The sequence below is a fragment of the Carassius carassius genome, chromosome 31, assembly GCF_963082965.1.
Source record: "Carassius carassius chromosome 31, fCarCar2.1, whole genome shotgun sequence".
NCBI classification, from domain to species: Eukaryota; Metazoa; Chordata; class Actinopteri; order Cypriniformes; family Cyprinidae; genus Carassius; species Carassius carassius.
Window position 1 is genome coordinate 14,865,408 of NC_081785.1, and position 27,522 is coordinate 14,892,929.

A 27,522-nucleotide genomic window follows, 5' to 3' on the forward strand; every position below is an offset into this window, starting at 1 on the left:
CCTGGAGAATCTCTTCGCCGCCATTGGAACGGAACACACGACGATGCAAAACCCCTTCTCTATCTAGTAGCCAGTCCCACTGACCTAACAGGACCCGGGCAGTTTTGGACAACTGTCGATGCTCCTCAAAAGTAGGGCGGGTTCCCAGTCTCCAGAACACCAAAACCTCCTCAATCACCGAATCAGCTTCCTGTAACTCCCTCATGTCGCCCACCAAACTAGGCAGAACAGAAACTACAGCCTGGGTAGCTTGTACCCCCAGATCTACCCCTGATGCTTCCGTCACTTCCGATGGAACCTCAGTCCCCAATAACAACCCTCTCACTGCCCCATGGCTAGCAGGGTCCTGTCTGGAAAGTGCATTGGCATTCCGGTTACTCCTTCCTGACCGATACCGGATCTCAAAATTAAATGCTGCAAGCTGCGCAGCCCAGCGCTGTTCGGTAGCCCCGAGCTTTGCAGTGGCCAGATGGCTGAGAGGGTTATTGTCAGTGTACACAATACACTGCTGCCCTAACAAGTACTCCCTAAATTTCTCAGTCAAGGCCCACTTGAGCGCCAAAAACTCCAACTTCATGGAGCTGTAGTTGGACATATTGCGCTCAGTGGGCCTAAGACTGCGGCTCGCATATGAAATTGGCCGTACCTTACCTCCTTGTTCCTGTGAAAGGACAGCCCCTAGACCGCCATGGCTAGCATCTACCTCCAGGATAAAAGGCAAGGAAAAGTCGGCATAGGCGAGTACTGGGGCGCTGGTAAACCTACTCTTCAACTCATCAAAACTCTGCTGGCACTGCTCAGTCCAGGCACTAGAAAAACCCTGCCCTGCTCGAGTCCTAGGCTTAATATCAGCCCATGCGGCAACCACTTTATGAAGAGGGGCTGCCAGTTTTGCAAACCCCTCAACAAAACGGCGATAGTAGCTTGCAAAGCCCAGAAATGAACGCAGCTCTGAGGCATTAGTGGGGCGTGGCCAATTAGCCACTGCCTCAATTTTACCGGGATCGGTTGACACTCCCTGTGCTGAAATAACATGTCCCAAATACTTTACCTCACGTTGGAAAAATGCACATTTACTCAATTTAGCCTTCAAGCCCTCATGCTCTAAACGACTTAGAACCACCTCCAACCGCTCTAAATGCTGGGATACCGAGGAAGAGAATACTATGATGTCATCAAGGTACAGAAGTACAGACCTACACTGCTGGTCCCCAAACATCCGCTCCATTAACCGCTGGAAGGTGCTTGGGGCATTGCAAAGCCCAAAGGGCATGCGATTCCATTCAAACAACCCAAAAGGGGTGCAGAATGCGGTCTTAGGTCTATCTCCCTCAGTGACCGGGACCTGGTTGTATCCACTTGCCAAATCCATCGTGGAAAACCAGCAAGCCCCGGTCAAGGAGTCCAACGATTCCTCAATGCGAGGGAGAGGGAACGCGTCCTTTCGAGTCTTTGAGTTTAGTTGACGGTAGTCGACGCACATGCGTAGACTACCGTCTTTCTTTTTGACAAGGACAATTGGTGACGCATACGGGCTGCAACTCTCCCTTATAACTCCCGCCTCCAAAAGCTGATTGATGTGAGACTTCACCACCTCATATTCTGACGGAGGTATACGCCTGTAACGTTGCCGGACAGGAACGGTGTCTAACAGGGGAATGTCGTGAGAAATCAAACCTGTACATCCCAAGTCACCCTCGTGCATAGAAAACACAGACTGAAATCTGTAAAGCAGATCCCTTACCTGACCCTGTTCTACTTCCGATAAAACAGACAGATCAAGTGCTTCAATTTGTTCCTGAACACGAGGGCTCGCTTCAGGGGCTATAGAACCCACCATTGCCTCTACAGACCTGACCTCACTAATTCCTGATGGCAAGCTAACCACACAAACGTTATTTAATGTACCAAGGACAGTGTTAGCATAGAGCAACACGTCGATGGTTCCCACATTTACCACGGGTAAATAAACAGTACCTCGCGTAACTTGCACTAATGCAGGAGAAGCCAACAAACCAGCTGGTAACCCAGACTCTGGAGGCTCAAAAAGAACAGTGTTGTTGGCATATTGCTCGGAACAAGTAGCTACCACAAACTTCATCATGCCGCCTGGGATGCGCCATGGTCTCCTCCCTCGCACTCTGACCCTTCCTGAACTTACCTCAGGGGGCTGGTTATCAACTAGATGACAATGTTGCAGCGCCTGCAGAACATAATTTGGAACCTCGATGGTCAAAGGCAATTCGAAAAGGGCCGGGCCATGTTGTCCAAAACACTCCCGGTAGCATCGGCTAAGCACATTCATTCCCAGAACACCTGGGACCCGAGTGCACAAGCCACCAGGAGGGTCCTGTACAACAAGCACGCCACATCCCGAAATCAACTGGCCGCACAATTCTATGTCCAATTCCACATAACCAATATAGGGAATTGAAAGACCATTAGCAGCTTGAAGCTGCAACCACTGGCACGATTTAAGTCGATCCTGACCCCATGGCTCAAAATGTTTCTGAAAACAGCTCTCAGTGATCGTGGTTACCATGGAGCCAGTATCCACCAGACAGGACACTTGAACTCCGCCAATCAATGCGTCAAGGTGCGGGCAAGATGACATTAAATGCGACATATTTGAAAGTTTTGAGCCAGTTAATTCCCCATCCGTGTTATGGCCCTGAATCACGGTGGGAACTAGTTTTCCGACGTTGCAAATGGGCCAGGCTGTCCTCTTCCAGCTACTGACGCGACTGAGCGTGAGGGAAATTGAGCGCGAGAAGGAGCACGTTCCCCGTCGCAATCCCGAGCATAATGACCAGGTTTTTGACACCTTCTACATATTACAGGTCCCTGCCGGGGAGGTTGACTCCGTGACTGGGGGTTCTGCAACCGGGCAAAACTTTGTGTAAGTTTAGTTAACTGCTCCTGTTGGCTTTTAAGCATATCCCTCAACTCAGCCATCTCCGAACTCCCCGGTGAACTACGGATGCCAACAAAAGGATTCCCTTGCACCCCATATTGGATCCCATGAGCAGAGGGAACAGAGTGACTTCGGGCCCTTGTGCTTCCTGGCATACCCTCCCTCTCCCATCTAAGGGCTTCGCTACGAATCTCCAACAAAGTTAACGCAGGTTGCTGACGAATCAACTGTTTTAATTCGCGACGGAGGGCGCTATCAAAAACATGTTCGACAAATTGGTCTCGCAGTAAAACATGCGAATTTGGCATACCGTGAGGAGACTGTTGCTTCACTTGCTCAAGGAGACCCATCAGGACAAGGGAGAACTCCAACAAGCTCTCCCCTTCCTGTTGCTTTCTCGAAAAGAAAGCCTCCTGCAATGAAACATATGACTGTGAGCAACCATACAATTCTCGCAAAGCTGAAATAATCCTCCCTGGGTCCTTACGCTCCACTTCTGGGCGGTACTTAATCTCTTCCCTTGCCTCCCCTTCTAAGTGGTCAAACAAATAAAACGCCTTATCGGTTTCAGAAAGGTGACGAACGCGCATACAAGCCTGGGCCTCCTCAACCCACTCTTCAATGCCAATGCCAACCCTGCCATTAAATTTTGGACACTTTCTGTCTCGTGGTACAAAAACAAATCGGTCCGGTCGGGTGGCATCAACATTACTGTGTTGCAAAGGAACAGAAGGCCCAGGTAAAAGCGGTGCATCAACAGGACCTGGAGGCACAGGAACACGCTCCTGACGCAACCTCTCGTTGTCTGCTTTAAGCTGATTAATCATTTCCCTCAATTGTTGTAACTCCTCTTCCATATTTTAACTACAAAATCACTTACCAATGAAAGAAGAATAAGCCCACAATAAGGGCTAGAATTTATACACAAGACGTGCACTGTTGCTCTGCTGCCACTCCAAGGAAATGTCAATCCTAAAATACAAAAAGAAAAAAAGAAAAGACAAACAAAAACAACAACAAACAATTGTACAATTAACCCACGTCTCTGTCTCAAAGTGGAAACCCTGCCGACTACGCCAAAATGTGGTGAGGTGATGGACCGGGTAAATTACAGTTACACTTATGAGGAAAAGTATAACTAATTGAAAAGCAGACTACGCCACCCCGTTTCACTAAACGGAGAAATTTATACAAGACACGCTGGTTCGTGACCACAGAGGGCAAGAGACGTGGATCAAAATACAAAATACTCTTTTATTTTCTCAACAATAATTTAATATATAAAAACTTTGAGGTAGACAAGTTTTGCACTGTTAAGTGTGCACCAGGCCAAAAACAAAGAAAAACAAAAATAACAAAACAAAAACACTTTTGGGCTGGGGCTTGCCAGCAGGGAGCTAGCTGGGCAGTGAGTGTCCTAAGGTCACCCCACTCATTAAATTCCACTCCACACAACACTCACACTCACTAGGTGAAAGACACACAGGCGCCCACGGCAAAACACTCTGTGAAGGAACCACCACCAAAAGAGGACAGACAGCTAGCTCCTCTGCAAAGGGCGGGCCTTCAGCTCCTGAAAGAAACAAAAACACAATATAATACACCTTCACAGTTGGCTGCGAGCTTATGAAGTTATAATAAAACAAATTCAACAAAGAAATCAACAGTCTGCAAATTACTGAGCACCGTAGTTAGCCTGGCTGGTAGTGACCTAGAAAGTTCACAATGTGGCCATGTTACAACAGCCAAAGGCTATGAACCAAATGAAATGAACCACACAAAACACAATTAGACATTAAATCACAGAAATCAAAAACCAGGCTTACAAGACAAAGAAATGTTGCTCACTTCACAATCTTCGAGGAACACACAGAGCAAAGGGCTCAAGGATAACCCAAAGGCTGGTGGTTATATATTAAATGAGGCTAAATTATACCATCACATGCAGCTACGTCATGCATGGACGGACGGCTCGGAAGCTAGCCAGTAGCCACACACTAGTACAACCAGCTTTTGTAGCCATATGCAGATGCAATGTGAGCTAACGAAAACAAATAATGAATCACGATGATCACAGTGATATTAAATGGCAGCAGAAAACAACAGTGCCGTCTTAGCGACGTTATCAATGGAGCATTTTTGCCTCCAGTCCACAATGATGAACCGCTCACAAGTGGTTTACTGCACTAAAAAGAGAGAACGATTAATGAATGAATTTAAGAAAAACACCCACCTCAGGTAATTCAAGTGGTTAGATTTACCCACCCCGTAGTAGATCGCTAGACCCACAGAGGATTAAGTTACTCACACGCAGTCTCGTTCACAACAGGCAACCCGCCAGCGTACAGAGATGTTACATCCGTTCAAGCACATTAGCCGCACTCTGATAGGGACAGCCTGCACCCACAAGCAACGTCGCATTAATTCGGACAGTAACCTGGCTCCCACGGAACTGCACGCGCACAACAACAAAGTCTGTGACGATGACGTATAACCGGGTAATCTGAACTCCGCCTTAAATAAGCCAGGGGTGGCTGCCGATAGGCTGTCAGCCCCGTCACTCAACACAAATCACAGGGCGGAATCTAACCCGCCTTGCCACATAAAGACCGTTTAATTCACTTAACTCTGCCTCCGTGTGCTAACCTGACAACAGCTTTCCCTAGTTGGGCATGCCAGGTAAAATAAAAATGTATATTACGTGTAAACACTCAATAGTGGGAAACAAAAATCTAGGAGACTTTTACTTTAAAATGACAGACACTCTTATGGGCTGTCTCCGTTGTTAATCTAGATGTGTTTCTGATCAGGTTAGTCTATGAGGGACAGTCTGATTGAGCTTATTGACCTGACTGACCTCTGCCACTTGCAGCTTGAAACAACCTTTAACATGCCAGAGACTACATCTGTGCAGAAAGCCGTCCTCAGATATGGTAATGAAGCACACTTGTTTCTCGGTGATTTTGCAGATAATAAGGTTGACCTTTAAGTTGATAAACGGTATAATACCGTAGCCAGCGTCAGGCAAATGTTTATGATGTCCTTGACCAGAAAGTCACTAAGACTGATGTGAAACTTTGTCACATTGTTTCAAAAGGTTTAGAGGTAAGTGCATGAAATCATGCTTGAGATTCATCTAAATTACTACATGTCTTTTGCCATTTTTTTTTTTTATTAACATTTTTGAATGGCATTGTTGAAAATTAACATTTGATAATTTGACCTTTTTGTTCATAGGCAGTGAATATTTGGCTGGGTAAATTAGCAGCAGGCAGTACATTTGTGAACCGTACAGAGGAGCAAAAGAATTACACCAGTGCTCACTATGCCATCTTTGCCAGACAAATTGGATCTTAAATCGTGAGTGATTTATTCTAAGAACTTGTTACATTTATAAAAAAAAAAAAAAAACTAGACTACACTAGATATAGAGAAGACTAGGTCTAGGTGTCACATGAAAACTTTGTCCCAGGGCAGGTCACAAAAGACAAGCCACTTTAACATTATGTAAAATGAGAATACAGTGTGTGTTCAAAGTTTAGACTGGGAATCTTTATTTATAGATATATTATATACATTGATATTGACCATAAACTTTGCTCTCTTTTATGTTCGGTGATGCTTTGAGGTACCAGTTCAACAAAGGCAGAATCTCCATTTCACTTCCTCTTCTCTAGGGAGCAATGTCATCTGCTGAACTCCACATCGCTCTCACGCTCGCACACTTCAAATTCCCCTCATAGGCCTGGATATTCCTGAGAACAAGTTACCATTCACAATTCCCAGAGCTTTAGACTTCTTACCCATGTTACATGTAACAGAAATGTCTATCAAGATGAACTGCAATGTTTATGACTGGGTGGGCTCTATCTTAGTAGGAAACAACACCGTTATGTTCCCAGTTACATTGCTAAGTACAAAATGATGGCCAGCTGCCCCATGATACCCCTGTCATACAAAATTGAACGTATTCAAGTCAAAATCCTATTAAGCTAATCTACAAAGATAATTCTCATAATGGCAATCATCTTTGTAGATTAATCTTCAGTTTATTGGAATTCGTTTTACTTCACTAACATCAAAATATAGATTTTTTTTTTTTTCTCTTCACGTAGGTATGGGCATGATCAGTGGTACAGTTGATACTTTGAAGTACCTTGTCACGATCGTCAGCTGGAGTGCCCATGAACTTCAGTAGAAGGCACTCCACTCAGGACCCATTTCCAACTCCATTTCCCAGAATCCCGTGTTTAGGGTTAATCACTACCAGGTGTTCCCCATTACCACTCCCCTGTATAAACTGTGTTTGGACTCTCTAATAGGGCGAAGTCTTGTTTAGTTCTGTCTGGCATTTCCGAGCGTTTTCCCTGTGTTTGTTCCTTCCGTGTCTGATCTCGGATTGTTTATACCAACTTTTATTCTCTGCTGCCTGCCCCGACCTCTGCTTGTTGCTGATTTTGGATATCCCTGATGCTGTTTTCTCACATCATTGCCTGTTTGACCATTCTCTTTATTAAACCACTGCATATGGATCAGAACATCTCTGACTCTGTTTCACCTTGTAAATGGATCTATCAGTCATTGTTTACTTGATGCCAGCCTGAGTGTCTTTGAAACTATGAGTATGGCTGATAAAATCAGTGGTAGGGCCAACTATAGGGTTGAAGCATCTATTCCAGTTGGCCTGCACACCTCTGTGTATTATTTGGCTCAGTCAGCTTCCATGAATGATGAGATAATTAGAGATGGGAACTTTGGATTTATCAGAATAGGTTTTTCTGCCAACTCCAGCCTCTGCCAGTCATATACACAATATGCTCAAAAGAGAAGGAAAAGGAGAGTCCACAGTGAAGTTTAACTCCTCAATCATCCACTGTCAGAATGTTATCAAAGGCTCCTTTGTCAATGGTCAGTTGTCACTTTTGTCAAAAAAAAAGTGCAAAATGACATTCTGAAGCATATAGCAGAGTTAAAGCATAAGAAAGGCTTTCTGTGATGTCAGATGGTAGTATATGATGGCACTTGGAAAAGCTCTGCGCTGTAAAGCTGAACTTGATGTTATGAGTGAAGAAGCCAGACTGAAAGTTGAAACCCAGCATTTTTGTCTATTTTAAGTCATTACTTTTAGTCAAGCTGCAGTTACCAACAATTATTTTGGTAGTTATTTTCTATGTGCACTATTAAAAATAAAGGTGCTCTAAAAGTTTCTCCAAGCGATGCCATAGAAGAACTATTTCAGATTCCACAAAAACACATTCAGTCAGAGGTTTTTTAAAGAACCATCTCTTTCTTACCTTTTTATAATCTGAAGAAACTTCTTTCACCACACAGAACCTTTTGTGAAACAGAAAGGTTCTTTAGATGTTACAGGTTCTTTATAGAACAATTTAGTCAAAAAGCTTATTCTATGGCATCGTGAAGCACCTTTATTTGTAAGAGTGTTGTCTTCAAAGAAAAATAGTCATTCATTCTTCTCTCTTTAGAGAATTGCTTTTCTTTTTTTTTTAAATACCATACATTATTGTAGGTCCTCTATGCCCCACCTCTCTCAAACACTTATGTTACCAGAGGGTCTGGGATACTATATAATCTCATTTGACTTTACTGAATATGTGGAAGAACTATCTGATCAAATTCCAAGTGAAGACATAGAGAGAGTGTTGGATTCTGCAAAATATGTCATTGTAAACTGGATAGAGGAGTGCGAAATTCCAAAGAAAATCAATAGAGTTTACTTAAATGCACAAAAGCTTATTTTAACTTGATGTAACTTATTGACTGTTCCACTCAGTATCCCAGAAATTAAAATCTTTGAGAACGTGTAAGACGTCCAGTGTAGGACGTGTTTACATAATCAGAGGATGCTTATGCATTCTTTTTAGTGAAATGTTGAAAGAATAACATTCCTCAAGTCATCAGATAGTGGGCTGTTGTTGCTGCAACAGATACAACAGATGACAAATTCTTAGAAATGTCCTTTATACAGTAGTTGTTTGCAGCTTTTGGCCAAAAGAGGGCGATGTCTTCATGACAACAAGAGCACGGCTGTGGATTTCACTTCTTGCATCTCATAAGACAATAAATGGTTAACCACTCATGCCATTTTACTCCACTCAGTGCATGGTCACACCAGTATAATATAGTTGGTTACATTCCCACCATATACTGCCCCTGGTTACCTGGCAGGGAACAGTTCCCTCCTGCCGTTATTTCATATAACCTCATCAAAAGAGCCCCAAAACAAATGTTGCTAAGCAGAGAGACTACCACCTGTTTGGAATCTGGACCTGTGCTGTGTCCAAGTGCGCGCTGCTTTTCCCACAGCAGTCTTTTCAGACAAGGTCAAAGGTCATCAGCACCAGAGTGGGGGTGTGAAGGATGGGATGTTGGCCTTTTTTTTGGTACCTGAATGCAGTACATTATTTTGTTTCTTCCAAACTGACAGGCACAAATCTTTAGACTCACTTTAAACTAAGCATTGACTGAGTGTATCGTGACATTTAGACCAAAATAATGTCTTATTGCTCATCATGCATCAACACCTGTATTGTTTCTAAGGAAACTCCTGTCAATATTTTGCCAACAACTTTGCAGTATGGCACTAGATGATGTGTTCCTGAGACATTCAAATATACATTTTTCCATCTAAATCTTATGCAACAGATGGATAACTCTTTCACCCACCACTGATATTGAGAAATGTGAAGTTTGATGACAAGGAACATTTGTATTAAAAGCATAAAATTGGTTTGGTGCATCAATATGTTGCGTTTCCATATAGAGTTGGAAAAGTACTATCAAAAGTACTATCAACATTAGTGCCTCTGCCCAGAATAAATGGAATTAAAGCAGTAGCCTGCTACCATATTCATGATGAAGTGCTTTCTTAGGAAATACATTTTCCATTTCTCTTGGCTTTCGTTCATTCGCTTGTCAGAGGTTTAATGTAACACTCCAATGAGTATGCCAGTTATTATTCAGCCATGGATACTTGGCAAAACAACTTAGTTAATGCTTCACAAGTAACTGAGTAGCGCAGAGTAGCTGTCTGCTGTTTTCTGAAGGATTTCCAAATGGAAGTGACGAGTAAATTGGTCGCTATCCATTTTTTCATCTCTGGGGTTTCCCAATCCCAAGATTCACATATTATATTTCTGCCTGAAATTTGAAGAAGTATCAAAAAAATACACTGAAATATTGGCTGATGCTGTGAGTGAAAGGACGTTTGTTGGTAGTTTTTTCAAGGTCTCCTATTATTATGGACCCCCAGCATGTGAAGATGAACAGGATATAGAGAATCAGCCTCGCAGTTGTGACCCCCAACATTTTTTTTTTAGTGTGTGTGATCACCCAGACATAACATATTGCGTTTTTTCTAACAGACAGTGTTCATACATTGGGTTTATTAAAAGTTCAGTGAAGATTCCTTCTTTTTAAATAAAAAAATAAATAAATACATTTGCAAGAAAACCAAAATGGTGTATGAAAATGTATCTTGAATTAAATTATTTATTTTCCTTATTGGCAAAGTTTTATCTTTTTTTAAACCCACAGAAAATCTAACAAAATTAAGTTTGACAATGGGGTAAGATATAAATCTTAATTCTTGATACATTCAGTCTTACTATAATCCTTAAAATTCAATCAAATTTTACTCATGACAAATATTTCTTGTTTTGAGATATTTACATAAAAATATTGGTAATTTGCAGTGAAAGTACACTTGTTGGTGTTGCACATTTAGCCAGAAGTCACAAAGTTAAAATCCTAAACAGAGCAGCTTCAGTAACACAAGCACAAACCTTAACAAGACATATTTTATAACAAAATCCCCGATCTACAAATATCCCTGTGATGATTTAGTGCCAGCTCTAAATAATCTCATTTTAACGGAGGAAAAGGCTAACAAGTGAAAATAAAATCTCAATGATTTACAGGGTGTGCAAAAGGCAATAAAACATGCCCTGCTCTACTCCGCTCCACCCACTCCACCATCCAGACCTGCTGAAGCTGGAAGAAGGCTGGAAACTGATAAAAATCATATTGCCATATGAGTTCAAGCTTCTTAGCTGTTTTGCTTTTCACTTGACCTTCTTACAGATCAAACGGTGACTGTCTCTCTTCTAGTCACTGGAATTTGGGTATCATCAGATCCTCACACCAGCATCATATTAATCAAAAGGTCATTCATTTTCAACAAAGTTCAGACCGATTGACTACAAACTAGAATGAAAATTTGAAAAAGATTGAAACCTGTCTTCTGTCTTGTTTCAGCCAACCAGGTGGCTTAACCTCTTAAGACCCTGTAGCCTCATTTTAGGACATTATATTTTAGTGAATTTCTCTGAGACTGTACATTCCAGAGTCTGGATGTCCTGTATAGAGCACATTCAGGGCTTTTCAGAGATACCAAATGACTGGATGTTTCACCATGACCACTGCCTCTCCTTGGTCATCAAAAATGTCTGAAAGTACTTTAGTGACACTCTTATGAAAATATGATAATATTTTATAATTATCATTGAAATCTGTCTAATTTTTTTAATTGTGTGTCGTAAAACAACATATCAGGAAAATGTTATGGGGTTTCAAATCAATATATGACTTTCTGTTATGAAACGGGACGTTGATTTCATACATGTCTTCATGTAGGACACCGGGACTAAAAACATGTTTATTACGCATTTTGGGAGACATAACAAATGAATAGGGTAAGAAATTATATTTCAATATTCTATGAAATATAATATATTATTATGAAAATCGTGTCAATTATTAAAATATTCTTTTTTCATTACATGTTGCCCCAAAAACACATTAATATGCAAATTAGATTTAGTTTATAGATAAATTTTGTATATAATGAAAAAACACATTTATCACATTTTAAACACATTTTGCAGAAATAAAAATGGCATATTGTATCATTCTGTTATGGTGATTCTGTATTGGTGATTTAAAAAAAAAAGAAAAAAATCAATAGTTTTTGCCTATGCATGTTCATTCACGTATTTGTGTTTTTTTTTAAGAAATTTAGTCCCGATGTCCTCTACCAAGGACATAGCATAACTTATAAATGAAATATATATATTTTTAAATTACACCATATTAAATGCTCTAAACAATGTAAAGACGTGGAAAAACCTTTTTCTTTTTCCTAAAACATTTTTCTCAGGTCTTAAAAGGTTGAATGAAACTTCATGTGACACACTGGTCTTTTTTTTTTAAAGCAATAAACACCAGTTAGAATTAGAGTTCTGGGAATTAATTTTATGCAATTTTTCAATTTGTAATTCTTTTTCAGGGTCCACCAGAGGGTTGAAAATCATCTCTTATAATCATCTTTGCTATGTCTGTTCATAAATCACAGGGATTTGAGTCTATAGGGGAAACTTTTAAAAAGAAAGTTCAAAAGATGAGCAGGTTTCAAATTTCCCATTTGTACCATTACTAATATATTTATCACATGCTCCTATATACTCAAACTGTGCAGAAGCATGAGGCCTTTCTTCAAACTTCCACAGACATTCACTGGTCACAATGAATTAGTGTTTCCTGACTTTTTTTCTGTATTTTTATTGTAAATGGAAGATATAATTTCACCACTATATTTAGTTTTTAATGTCATACATATTGTAATATAACAATATTGTGCTGTTTTCTTTCAGTTTGTGTGAATGTCTTCATTACATTACATTGATTTGTAAACATTTCTTCAAATGCATTCTACTGAATACATCACAATTATGAGAGCATGCAGGCTTGAAATGATGAATTACCTTCCACACGTTAAAATGATGATTTCATGTGGTTCCTGACCATCTACTGACATATCCAAGATGCTTGGAAACTAAAATAAGTAGCCTGTTTTACATTTCCTCTATATGGTGCTCAGTCAACTGAAGAAAATTCATACCATATAATATAAACAGTCTCAAATTTATAGTTTTAAGCTCGACAGAGCTGAAAAACATAAGTGTTTCTATGGATACAGAGGCTTTTAGAAATGAAACACCAAAAGTAATTTACTTATTTTTGTTGTAGGACCATGATGTATATTTATTTCTTACAGTTTGTTCTTAGTTTAGTTAGTTTAAATTCAAATCAGCACTTCAGACATAAAGGCAACCCCCATGTGCCCTCAACATTTTGGCTGTTGTAATATTGTAAGAATACAATATTACCTACTCATTTGTATTTTTTGTATTTTTTATTCTTTTATTGTGTTTTTTGTTCTGTTGCTGTCATTATGTTGCACTGCGGAGCTTCTGTCACGAAAACAAATTCCTCGTATGTGTGAACATACCTGGCAATAAAGCTCATTCTGATTCTGATTCTGATTTTGATACTGTAATGGGCATCTCTTTAATTACATAACAAATATTCCAACTTATTGTGCAATTGTTTGAAGGCAGATGCTGGCAGTGGTGATAGTCTGTCATTCATCTTTTGCTCTTTGTGTTTAATTAATGGCAGCTGAGGGTGACCCTAACCCAGTTTGCCCCATCACCCCCATAACAGAGAGCTGCTGCTGGACAAGCCATGCCAGTCAAGAAGCAGCACTGCCAATGGTTTCCATTTAAAATGTCCAATGTAATGAAATTTGGTGGATGAATTTGTCACAAGTAAAACGAAGGCAGGAAATGACATAATTGCTGCCCATCATAGACACACCAGTACAGAGAGTGTGGTACTGTAAATGGGTAGTGAACCAGAAAGCAAATAAAATTGTGATTTAATGTTGTTTAGCATGATTTAAAGGTTAATTTTGTTATTCAAACCTTTATTTTTAAAGTTAAAGTCATAGCATATTTGGATGTTATACTTCTGAGAACATGGGCCAATATTTGAATTAACAAATTATAATTTACTGTAAAGTGCTACAAAGTGCTGATTTGTGTGTATTTGCATGCATATAAAATCATAAATATGATATATAGTTAAACAATAAATACACACATATCACACATATATAATTTTTTATTTAAAAAAATATCTGTTTTTAACAAAGTTGTATAGAAAAAGTCAAAACAAACTAAAATTAGCCAATATAAATCAGTCTTTAAAAAGTCACCATTTCAGCGCACTAGTTCCTTAACAATAAATTCAGTATTATTCTTTGAATAGAGGCACAGACAGCTAAATGGGAAACTTTTTTTTTCCTAGGATGTACTGAGGCAGGATTTAGAGTACTAGTTGTAGTGATGAAGAACTTGTTTGATAAATGTCTCTGAGTAACAAGGGGAGAAAGAAGAAACTGATGTTATAAGATATGATGGGCCAGGTGCTATACTAAACTCCAGGCACCCCCTCATCCTTCTGACCCCCTGCATGTGTAAATCACATCCTTTTTACTTTACTTTACACACACACACACACACACACACACATACTCTAAAGTACTAAAGGCCCCACAGGAGCAAGACACTAATATGGTCTTTTAACCACACAGGGCACTTTTAACCAATTTGGCTACAGATTGTGTGTGGGTTGCGCAGTGCCTCTAACGGATAGCAGTTCCCCCTTGAGAGCTCAGATAATGTACCTCAACCTGTTGGGTCTGTCATACATGTAAATCACTCCAGCAGGTTTCAAAGTGTCTCTCTAAATCATGTGACGATTTACAACCAAGCTGGAGCATAAAACAACAGCTGGCCACTGACTGAGCAACATATTATAGATATGACAGCAGAGTGAATCCTTTCTGTGTGGCACTTGAATTTTTGAAACATTTCCAGGCATTTGTGTGTCAGATGTGTAGAAGCTGCTTTGAAACAAAGCAATTCCTTTCAGTCAAAGTGGTTATTGTTATAATATATATACAGTACAGAACAAAAGTTTGGACACACCTTCTCATTCAAAGAGTTTTCTTTATTTTCACTATGAAAATTGTAGATTCACACTGAAGGCATCAAAACTATGAATTAACACATGTGGAATTATATATGGAATTATATACATAACAAAAAAGTGTGAAACAACTGAAAATATGTCATATTCTAGGTTCTTCAAAGTAGCTACCTTTTGCTTTGATTACTGCTTTGCACACTCTTGGCATTCTCTTGATGAGCTTCAAGAGGTAGTCACCTGAAATGGTCTTCCAACAGTCTTGAAGGAGTTCCCCGAGAGATGCTTAGCACTTGTTGGCCCTTTTGCCTTCTGTCTGCGGTCCAGCTCACCCCTAAACCATCTCGATTGGGTTCAGGTCCGGTGACTGTGGAGGCCAGGTCATCTGGCGCAGCACCCCATCACTCTCCTTCTTGCTCAAATTGCCCTTGATGCCTTCAGTGTGACTCTACAATTTTCATAGTCATGAAAATAAAGAAAACTCTTTGAATGAGAAGGTGTGTCCAAACTTCTGGTCTGTACTGTACATCTATCTATCTATCTATCTATCTATCTATCTATCTATCTATCTATCTATCTATCTATCTATCTATCTACTCATCTAATATTTCTAATCTATCTATCTATGTTAGAAACATGCTAGTCGAATGCCAATCATGCTAGAAACATGCTAGCAACATGCTAATCATGCTAGCAACATGTTAGTCACATGTTAGTCATGCTAGCAAAATGCTAATCATGCTAGAAACATGCTAGTCACATGCTAATCATGCTAGAAACATGCTAGCAACATGCTAATCATGCTAGAAACAAACTAGCAACATGCTAGTCGAATGCTAATCATGCTAGAAATATACTAGCAAAACATGCTAGTCATGCTTGAAACATGCTAGCAACATGCTAGTCGCATGTTAGTCATGCAAGCAGTATGCTAATCATGCTAGAAACATGCTAGTCACATGCTAATCATGGTAGCAACATGCTAATCATGCTAGAAACAAACTAGCAACATGCTAGTCGAATGTTAATCATGCTAGGAATATACTAGCAACATGCTGGTCATGCTAGAAACATGCTAGCAACATGTTAGTCACATGCTAATCATGCTAGAAACATGTTAACAACATGCTAGAAACATGCTAGCAAAATGTTAGTCGCATGCTAATCATGCTAGAAACATGTTAACAACATAATAATCATGCTAGAAACATGCTAGCAACATGCTAGTCGCATGCTAATCATGTTAGAAACATGTTAGCAACATGCTAATCATGCTATAAAGATAGGTAGCAACATGCCAACTACATGCTAGTCATAATAGAAACATGCTAGCAACATGCTAGTAATGCTAACAACATGCTAGTAACATGCTAGCAGCATGATAATAATGCTAGAAACATGCTAGCAACATGCTAATCATGCTAGAAACATGCTAGCAACATGTTAATCATGCTAACAACATGCTAGCAAAATGCTAGCAACATGGTAGTTATGCTAGAAACATACTATCGACATACTAACAACATGCTAATCATGCTAGCAACATGTTAGGGACATGCTAATCATGCTAGCAACACGTTAGCGACATGCTAGCAACATGCTAGAAAAATGCTAATCATGCTAGAAACATGTTAAAAACATGCTAGAAACATGCTAGCGACATGCTAGAAACATGCTAATCATGCTAGAAACATGATAGTGACATGTTAATCATGCTAGAATCATGATAACAACACGCTAGTCATGCTAACAACATGCTAGTCATGCTAGCAACATGCTTGTCACTTGCTATTCATAATAACAACATGCTACAGACATGCTAGTCACTTGCTAATGTCATGTTGGTCACTTGCTAGTCATGCTGGGAACATGCTAGTTCCATGCTAGCTTCAATCTTTCTGGCTAGGCTTTTTCAAGCCAACTTAAAGTTTGACCACAAACTTTACTATCTAGTTATTCTTCTGAGCCAAATTTTAAACACTATCTCCTCCTAGAGCTTTCAAGCTAGAACCACCAAACTCGGGTCAGACCTTCAGACTGGTCTGACTCGGGTTGCTATATCTTTTCTAACTGACTTTCAGTTTTCTTAAAAATTAATATTAAAAATCATAAAAACCCCATAGACTTACATTGCGGAGTGCTCAAATAGAGCCAAGAATACGGTGGCCCATTAGTGCACAAGCCAAAAATTCAAATCAAAACTCCCTGAAGCCCTAAACTCAATTAAACTACCATTCTATTTCTATCTATCTATCTATCTATCTATCTATCTATCTATCTATCTATCTATCTATCTTAGAAACATGTTAGTCGAATGCTAATCATGCTAGAAACATGTTAACGACATGCTAGTCACATGCTAGTCATGCTAGAAACATGCTAGAAACATGCTAGCAACATGCTAATTATGCTAGAAACAAACTAGCAACATGCTAGTCGAATGCTAATCATGCTAGAAATATACTAGCAACATGCTAGTCATGCTAGAAACATGTTAGCAACATGCTAGTCGCATGTTAGTCATGCTAGCAACATGCTCATCATGCTAGTAACGTGCTAGTCACATGCTAATCATGCTAGGAACACGCTAGCAACATGCTAATCATGCTAGAAACAAAATAGCAACATGCTAGTCGAATGCTAATCATGCTAGAAATATACTAGCAACATGCTAGTCATGCTAGAAACATGTTAGCAACATGTTAGTCGAATGCTAATCATGCTAGAAACATGTTAACAACATGCTAATCATGCTAGAAACATGCTAGCAACGTGTTAGTTGCATGCTAATCATGCTAAAAACATGTTAACAACATGCTAATCATGCTAGAAACATGCTAACAACATGCTAATCATGCTAGAAACAAACTAGCAACATGCTAGTCGAATGTTAATCATGCTAGGAATATACTAGCAACATGCTGGTCATGCTAGAAACATGCTAGCAACATGTTAGTCACATGCTAATCATGCTAGAAACATGTTAACAACATGCTAGAAACATGCTAGCAAAATGTTAGTCGCATGCTAATCATGCTAGAAACATGTTAACAACATAATAATCATGCTAGAAACATGCTAGCAACATGCTAGTCGCATGCTAATCATGTTAGAAACATGTTAGCAACATGCTAATCATGCTATAAAGATAGGTAGCAACATGCCAACTACATGCTAGTCATAATAGAAACATGCTAGCAACATGCTAGTAATGCTAACAACATGCTAGTAACATGCTAGCAGCATGATAATAATGCTAGAAACATGCTAGCAACATGCTAGAAACATGCTAGCAACATGTTAATCATGCTAACAACATGCTAGCAAAATGCTAGCAACATGGTAGTTATGCTAGAAACATACTATCGACATACTAACAACATGCTAATCATGCTAGCAACATGTTAGGGACATGCTAATCATGCTAGCAACACGTTAGCGACATGCTAGCAACATGCTAGAAAAATGCTAATCATGCTAGAAACATGTTAAAAACATGCTAGAAACATGCTAGCGACATGCTAGAAACATGCTAATCATGCTAGAAACATGATAGTGACATGTTAATCATGCTAGAATCATGATAACAACACGCTAGTCATGCTAACAACATGCTAGTCATGCTAGCAACATGCTTGTCACTTGCTATTCATAATAACAACATGCTACAGACATGCTAGTCACTTGCTAATGTCATGTTGGTCACTTGCTAGTCATGCTGGGAACATGCTAGTTCCATGCTAGCTTCAATCTTTCTGGCTAGGCTTTTTCAAGCCAACTTAAAGTTTGACCACAAACTTTACTATCTAGTTATTCTTCTGAGCCAAATTTTAAACACTATCTCCTCCTAGAGCTTTCAAGCTAGAACCACCAAACTCGGGTCAGACCTTCAGACTGGTCTGACTCGGGTTGCTATATCTTTTCTAACTGACTTTCAGTTTTCTTAAAAATTAATATTAAAAATCATAAAAACCCCATAGACTTACATTGCGGAGTGCTCAAATAGAGCCAAGAATACGGTGGCCCATTAGTGCACAAGCCAAAAATTCAAATCAAAACTCCCTGAAGCCCTAAACTCAATTAAACTACCATTCTATTTCTATCTATCTATCTATCTATCTATCTATCTATCTATCTATCTATCTATCTATCTATCTATCTATCTATCTATCTATCTATCTATCTATCTATCTTAGAAACATGTTAGTCGAATGCTAATCATGCTAGAAACATGTTAACGACATGCTAGTCACATGCTAGTCATGCTAGAAACATGCTAGAAACATGCTAGCAACATGCTAATTATGCTAGAAACAAACTAGCAACATGCTAGTCGAATGCTAATCATGCTAGAAATATACTAGCAACATGCTAGTCATGCTAGAAACATGTTAGCAACATGCTAGTCGCATGTTAGTCATGCTAGCAACATGCTCATCATGCTAGTAACGTGCTAGTCACATGCTAATCATGCTAGGAACACGCTAGCAACATGCTAATCATGCTAGAAACAAAATAGCAACATGCTAGTCGAATGCTAATCATGCTAGAAATATACTAGCAACATGCTAGTCATGCTAGAAACATGCTAGCAACATGTTAGTCGAATGCTAATCATGCTAGAAACATGTTAACAACATGCTAATCATGCTAGAAACATGCTAGCAACGTGTTAGTTGCATGCTAATCATGCTAGAAACATGTTAACAACATGCTAATCATGCTAGAAACATGCTAGCAACATGCTTATCATGCTAGAAACATGCTAGCAACATGCCAACTGCATGTTAGTCATGCTTGAAACATGCTAGCAACATGCTATTAATGCTAACAACATGCTAGTAACTTGTTAATCATGTTAGAAACATGTTAACAACATGTTAACAGCATGCTAATAATGCTAGAAACATGCTAGTAACTTGCTAATCATGCTAGAAAAATGCTAGCAACATGCTAGCAGCATGATAATAATGCTAGAAACATGCTAACAGCATGCTAACAACATGGTAATTATGCCAAGAACATGCTTATCATGCTAGAAACAGGCTAGCGACATGCTAATCCTGCTAGAAACATGGTAACAACATGCTAATCATGTTATTTGCAGGCTTATCATGCTAGAAACATGCTAGTGACTTGTTAGCAACATGCTAATAATGCTAGAAACATGCTAGCAACATGCTAGTGAAATGCTATCAACATGGTAATTATGCTAGAAACATACTATCGACATGCTAATCATGCTAGCAACATTTTAGCGACATGCTAGCAACATGCTAGAAACATGCTAATCATGCTAGAAAAATGCTAAAAACATGTTAATCATGCTAGAAACATGCTAGCGACATGACAGAAACATGCTAATCATGCTAGAAACATGATAGTGACATGTTAATCATGCTAGAATCATGATAACAACATGCTAGTCATGCTAGCAACATGCTTGTTACTTGCTATTCATGATAACAACATGCTACAGACATGCTAGTCACTTGCTAATGACATGTTAGTCACTTGCTAGTCATGCTGGGAACATGCTAGTTCCATGCTAGCTTCAATCTTTCTGGCTAGGCTTTTTCAAGCCACTATCTAGTTAAGTTGGCTTGAAAAAGCCAACTTATTAATCTACTATTTAATATTATTATTATTCTTCTGAGCCAAATTTTAAACACTATCTCCTCCTAGAGCTTTCAAGCTAGAACCACCAAACACGGGTCAGACCTTCAGACTGGTCTGACTCGGGTTGCTATATCTTTTCTAACTGATCCGGCTTATGGTTTTCGTAAACCAGACTACCAAAACCACCTTAAATCCCATAGACTTTCATTGAGGGGGTACAAACTTTTACAAGACTTATAATGTATTTAAGCTGTCTACTACCATAGCAAACCTTAAAAACTCTCTACTGAGAATACAGCTAAAACCAGCCTAAGATGATCAGTTGTTGTGGATAGTCTCCCAAGCTGGTTTTTAAGTGGTTTTGACCACTCTCACGCTGGTCTTAGCTGGGTTTTAGCTGGTTTTAGCAGGATTAGTATAGAAACATGCTAACAACATGCTAGTTACTCACTAATCAGGCTAGAAACATGCCTTTAACATGGTTTTAAAATGGTTTTGGCCACTGTCATGCTGGCCTTATGTGGTCTTAGCTGGTTTTAGCTGGTTTTCTTTACTGAATAAACTGGTTTTAGCTGGTTTAGTATAGAAAAATGAAAACAACATGCTAGTCACTCACTAATCAGACTAGAAACATGCTTTTAACATGGTTTTAATGTGGTTTTGGCCACTGTCACCCTGGCCTTAGGTGATCTTAGCTGGTTTTCTTTACTGAATCAACTGGTTTTAGCTGGATTAGAATAGAAAAATGTTAACAACATGCTAGTAACTGGCTAATCAGACTAGAAACATACTTCTAACATGGTTTAAAGTGGTTTTGGCCACTGTCACACTGGTCTTAGCTGGTCTTAGCTGGTTTTCTTTACTGAATCAACTGGTTTTAGCTAGATTATCATAGAAACATGTTAACAACATGTTAGTAACTTGATAATCAGGTTAGAAACATGCTTTAAACATGGTTTTAAAGTAGTTTTGGCCACTGTCACGCTGGTCTTAGCTGGTTTCTAACTGAATCAACTGTTTTTACCTGGATTAGCATAGAAACATGCTAGTCACTTGCTAGTCATGCTAGCAACATGCTAGTCACTTGCTAGTCATGCTAGAAACATGCTAGTCACTTGCTAATCATGCTAACAAAATGCTAGTCACTTTGTTAATCATGCTAAAGACATGCTAGAAACATGCTACAGACATGCTTGTCATGCTATCAACATGCTAGAGACATGCTAGTCATGGTAACAGCTTGCTAATCACTTGCAATTTATGCTAGCTACATGCTACAGACATGCTAATCATGCTAAAAACATACTAGCAATATGCTAATAATGCTAGAAACATGCTAGCAACATGCTAATAATGCTAGAAACATGCTAGCAACATGATAATCATGCTAGGAACATGCTAGCAACATGCTAATCATGCTAGAAACATGCTAGCAACATGCTAATCATGCTAGGGACATGCTAGTAACATGCTAGCGACATGCTAATCATGCTACAAACATGCTAACGACATGCTAGTAACTTGCTAATCATGCAAGAAAAATGCTAGAAACATGCTAGCAACATGATAATCATGCTAGAGACATGCTAGCCACATGCTAATCATGCTAGAAACATGTTAACAACATGCTAATCATGCTAGCAACATGTTAGCGACATGCTAATCATGTTAGAAACATGCTACCCACATGCTAAACATGCTAGGAACATGCTAGTAACATGCTAACAACATTCTAGTCACTTGCTAATCATGCTACAAACATGCTAGCGACATGCTAGTCACTTGCTAATAATGCTAGAAAAATGTTAGAAGTGAAGTGAAGTGACATTCAGCCAAGTATGGTGACCCATACTCAGAATTCGTGCTCTGCTTTTAACCCATCCAAAGGGCACACACACAGAGCAGTGATAACACACACACACTGTGAACACACACCCAGAGCAGTGGGCAGCCATTTATGCTGCGGCGCCCGGGGAGCAGTTGGCGGTTCAGTGCCTTGCTCAAGGGCACCTAAGTCATGGTATTGCAGGTGGTAAGAGAACTGTACATGCACTCCCCCCACCCACAATTCCTGCCAGCCCAAGGCTCTCACTCACAACCTTTCGATTGGGAGTCCGACTCTCTAACCATTAGGCCACGACTTCCCCAAACATGCTAGCAACATGCTAGAAACATGCTAGCAACATGCTAATCATGCTAGATACATGCTAGTCACATGCTAGAAACATACTAGAAACATGCTAGCAACTTGCTAATCATGCTAGAGACATGCTAGCCACATGCTAATCATGATAGAAACATGGTTGCGACATGCTAATCATGCTAGAAACATGTTAACAAAATGCTAATCATGCTAGCGACATGTTAGTCACTTGCTAATCATGCCACAAACATGCTAGTAACATACTAGTAACTTGCTATTCATGCTAGCAACATGCTAGCAACTCTGCTAATAATGCTAATGACATGGTAGTCACTTGCTTTTAATGCTAGCAATAAGTTAATCACTTTCTTTTTTTAAACTTCTTAACTTTTCTGTTTCTTTCTTAACTTTTAACTTTCTGGCCAGGCTTTTCAAAGCCAACTTAAAGTTTGACCACAAACTTTACTATCTAGTTAATGTTTAATATTTTTTTCTGCAAACATCATCATGACTAAACATTATTTTAGCAATAAATACCCCAATACCCAATTCATTCATCACAAAATGTATATTTTTTGTCAAAGTAACAGTTTATTAGAGTGAGTATGATTTATACTTTCCAGATATTCTCTGAATACCTTTTAAATGATGTTGTTAGGTGACACTGTCTCAGTCTGCTTCCATGTGCACCTGCGGTATTGGACCTAAAACATCAAACATCGATCTGGTAGTTAATTACATATGGGTTTGCTTTCAGGTGAGAACTCACAGGAACACTGATTCTGTATGACAAATCTGCATCTAAGCCTTTGTCACAGTATCTGTCCAACATGAGAAAACACAGCTACAATTTTACTGGTATAATCTCATATTGCATGCTCTTTCCTGAAACTACTCTGGCTCTAATGAAAAGTGTGTGGAACTTTTGTTCCTCTGTTTGGCTCCCAATACTTTATTTTTTACCTGCTTTAATCAGTTCAGTTCTTTCAGTGATTGACTCATGATTATGTGCTAGTGTGTTGAAAGAATACTGAGATTACTGCCTAAGCCAGTGTTGGAGACTTTTGTGCTTTGCTTGGATTTAGTGCTGACATATTACTGGCTGTTACAGCAGAGGCAGAAAATCAGATTTAACATATTTCTGTATGAGAATGGATTATGTCCAGATATCAATGTGGAACTCATGATGTGTTAAGACTGATATTTAAAACAGTTGCGGTTGAGACTAATTGGATACGCATGCATCAGATGGCAGTTAGTCTGTTACTATGCATTCATCTTTCTGAAAGCTCACAGCATGCAACTAGATAAAGATTCCATTTGACATACAAAGGTAAATGTATTTGTAGAGCACTGCTGTGTGTGTGGCCATTGTGACCTGCAGATATGAGTCCTCACATCAGAGTGGTGATTCAGGACATCTGCTGAAGCTGACCAGTTCTGGGAGGTCAAAGTGAGTGTTTGTAATACAATGTCATGACAGTGGCATAATGTGATCGGCTGTTGCATGAATTCGTAATTAAAGCACATGTGTAAAGATGTATTTAGCAGACCCACTTTCTCATAAGGCCTGAGACAACATTCCCAGTTGTCCAGCCCTAAATATGTCCTGTCTCCTATCAAACTAGGAAATGCTATCATCTTTTTTTTTCTTATCTTTTGTTTTCTTTACTCCCCCAGCCCTAAAATTCAAGGAAATCTACATTTTGTGCTCTCTCTTTCTCACACTTACACAGATGACCTAATGCAGGCAATGGGATACATAGTTGTGCCGATGATACAAACTATTATTGGAATGTGTGATGAGGACCCATAGCAAATCTGTTGTAAACAACAATCAATGAAATATCACTCATGGGTAAAATTAATGTTGAATGGGGTTACATTTTACTTAATAAATCAGAGAGATTTGAGGTTATGGTTCAAAACATGTAACCTGTTCAGAAGAACACTATACATTACGTTTTACCCTTAATATACTGAAACACCTGTTTGTTACTGTTTCTTGTAATGTGAATTAATCGTGAGGTAGCGAGCTATGACAAAAGACAATGACAAATGTTTGATTTTAAGATAATTTCATCTAGCATGTAATCATAGTAATAACATTTAATTATTTTTTTTTTAGACAGAATAGGATTTCTAATCATTTCCGAGTTTTTAATTATATTTAAATGAATAGTTTTTAATCATAAACTCTACTGTATGTGGAGGGGTAAAAAATCCACTAGTTAACCCCTTACCCCTCATGACAAAAAGAAAGAAATGATTAATGTATTCCATAAACACATATAAATAAACCCCTCTATTTAGCTTCCTAAAAATATTTATTTATGTTAACCTTCCTCTGACTGACCGGCTAATAAATGAGTGTAGTGTAGATGAATGAGTGCATACAGTACAATAGGTGGCTGGAGAGGATGCCTCAGTAGAGTATGTGTACCGCAGAGGTGCAATCACAGAGCTACTAAAATATGGACAGACCTGCACGCTGCCAGCAAAGACCCAAACCCTCCCAAAATGCTTATCGTTATCATTCCAGGTAGGATGCACCACGTTTCTACTTGCCAAGAAGTCTAAATATACAATATTTAATTAATTAATTACCCCCTCCCATTTGTTTTTAAAGTAGTCTAATTGTTTTATTAAATGAGAAATGTATTGATTGGAAATTACAAAAAACGTAGCTTTAGAAAGACACATTTTTATTCACCAAATAATTTATTACACACAAACTTTAAGGCTACAGTGTGGCCATAATGTTGTTTTCAGAAGCTGCATCTGAAGTGGCATTTAGGTATATTTACACTGTGTCATAAATACATTTTACACTGCAATTAGAATTGCATAAATAATGCTGTGAGATTAATTAAGCATCAATTTAATTTAATAATTGACACACACACATACACTCACTGGCCACTTTATTAGGTATACCATGCTAGTACCGGGTTGGACCCCCTTTTGCCTTCAGACCTGCCTTATTTCTTTGTGTTGGATTTTGGTTCATATTGACATGATAGCATCTCATAGTCATGTTCAAGAAACGACTCTAAAATTATTTGAGCTTTGTGACATGGTGCATTATCCTGTTGGAAGTAGAAATCAGAAGATGGATACACTGTAGTGATAAAGGGATGGACATGGTCAGCAACAATACTCAGGTAGGCTGTGGCATTTCAGTGATGCTCAGTTGGTACTAAGGGGCCCAAAGTGTGCCAAGAAAATATCACACCACACCATTACACCACCAGCAGCAGCCTGAACTGTTGAGACAAGGCAGGATGGATCCATGCTTTCATGCTCTTTATGGTAAATTCTGACCCTACCATCTCAATGTTGCAGCAGTAATTGAGACTCATCAGACCAGACAACGATTTTTCCAATCTTCTATTGTCCAATTTTGATGAGCCTGTGCGAATTGTAGACTCTGTTTCCTGTTCTTAGCTGACAGGAGCGGCACCTGGTGTGGTCTTCTGCTGCTGTAGCCCATCTGCTTCAGGGTTGTGCATTCAGAGATGGTATTCTGCATACCTTGGTTGTAATGAATGGTTATTTGAGTTACTGTTGCCTTTCTATCATCTCAGTCTTCCCATTCTCCTCTGACCTCTAACATCAACAAAGCATTTTCATTCACACAACTGCCACACACTGGATATTTTCTCTTTTTCTGACCATTCTCTGTAAACCCCAGAGATGGCTGTGTGTGAAAATCCCAGTAGATCAACAGTTTTTGAAATACTCAGACCAGCCCATCTGGCACCAAAAACCATATCACTGTTGCTGCCATGTGTTTGGCTGATAAGCAATTTATGTTAGTAAGCAATTGAACAGGTGTACCTAAATAAAGTGGCCGGTGAGTGTATAAAATACTCTAAATATGAAACTAAAACTGCCAGTATGTGGTGGCAAGTCACTGTCTAAATGAGCAAGTCATTCAGTCATTCAGCTTGTTTATTTATTCAAATTTTTGTTTTTTTGTTGGTGTAATTGAACAAAACAGGCAATACTGACAATATTTTGTCCAAAGTGCAACACAAAACTTGCTTTTGCTCATATAAATATAAGGCAACCCCCCATGTTTTTTGCCATCATATCTTGAATTTTAGGATCATATAGCAAGAGGCCTGAGCCGGGCAGATGCATTAAATGCCTTAATTATAATATATTGTATGTTTTAAAATAATGATTTCTATATTGTAATATATTTTTATATTATATTCAGAATTTTATTTTATTATATTTGGAAAAAAAACATTAAGTAAAATAAAATACATGAAAAATTATTATTGTTTGAATACATTTTCCTCTTAGCTCCTCTTAGTAAATGCTAGTCTAGGACTTGTCTTTCTGACTCAACAATTCAACTTATCAACTCAAGGATTCAACAAATGATGACAAAAAATGACAAAATCTATTCTATTCTATTCTATTCTATTCTATTCTATTCTATTCTATTCTATTCTATTCTTATCCTCATTTGAGGATAGGCCATATAAATTAATAACATTGGCACTGCTATGTATATAGCCTTTTTGATTTTTTATTTTGCAGTTTATATATATTGTTTTTGAAAGTCACATTTTGAATGTCAGACAATGTTTGCATGAACTTTAAATCTTTTAAAGTTTTGCTCAGCTTCTAAGCCTATGACTTCACTTCCATAATCAAGCACCAAATAAACCTGTCTTGAGACAAAATGAATATCATAGACTGAGCTGTGTTAGGTTTTGGTTGCCAAGGCATAAAGAAACATAACTATTGGAACTAGCCAAATTTGTGTAGCAGTGATTGGTACACAGGTGGGTGAGTGCGTCACAGCTATCTGAAGCATTGGACATAACACAGTCCAACAGATGCAGGGGATATGAAGAAAAGTTCAAAGAAGTTGGGAGTCTACCTTTTTAACACTTGGCCCTGCATCAAGAGGAAAACCCCAGTGGAAAATGTCTCTATGGGCCACCACTCTTCCCCTGACAGCAGCCTCTAACACACTGAC

At 38.9% G+C, this 27,522-nt stretch overlaps 1 pseudogene; it reads left to right on the forward strand.

Moving 5' to 3' along the window:
* Positions 1-2,708: 2,708 nt before the first annotated feature.
* LOC132111923 (lipid droplet-associated hydrolase-like) overlaps positions 2,709-27,522 on the forward strand; it is a 47,485-nt pseudogene continuing 22,671 nt past the window's right edge.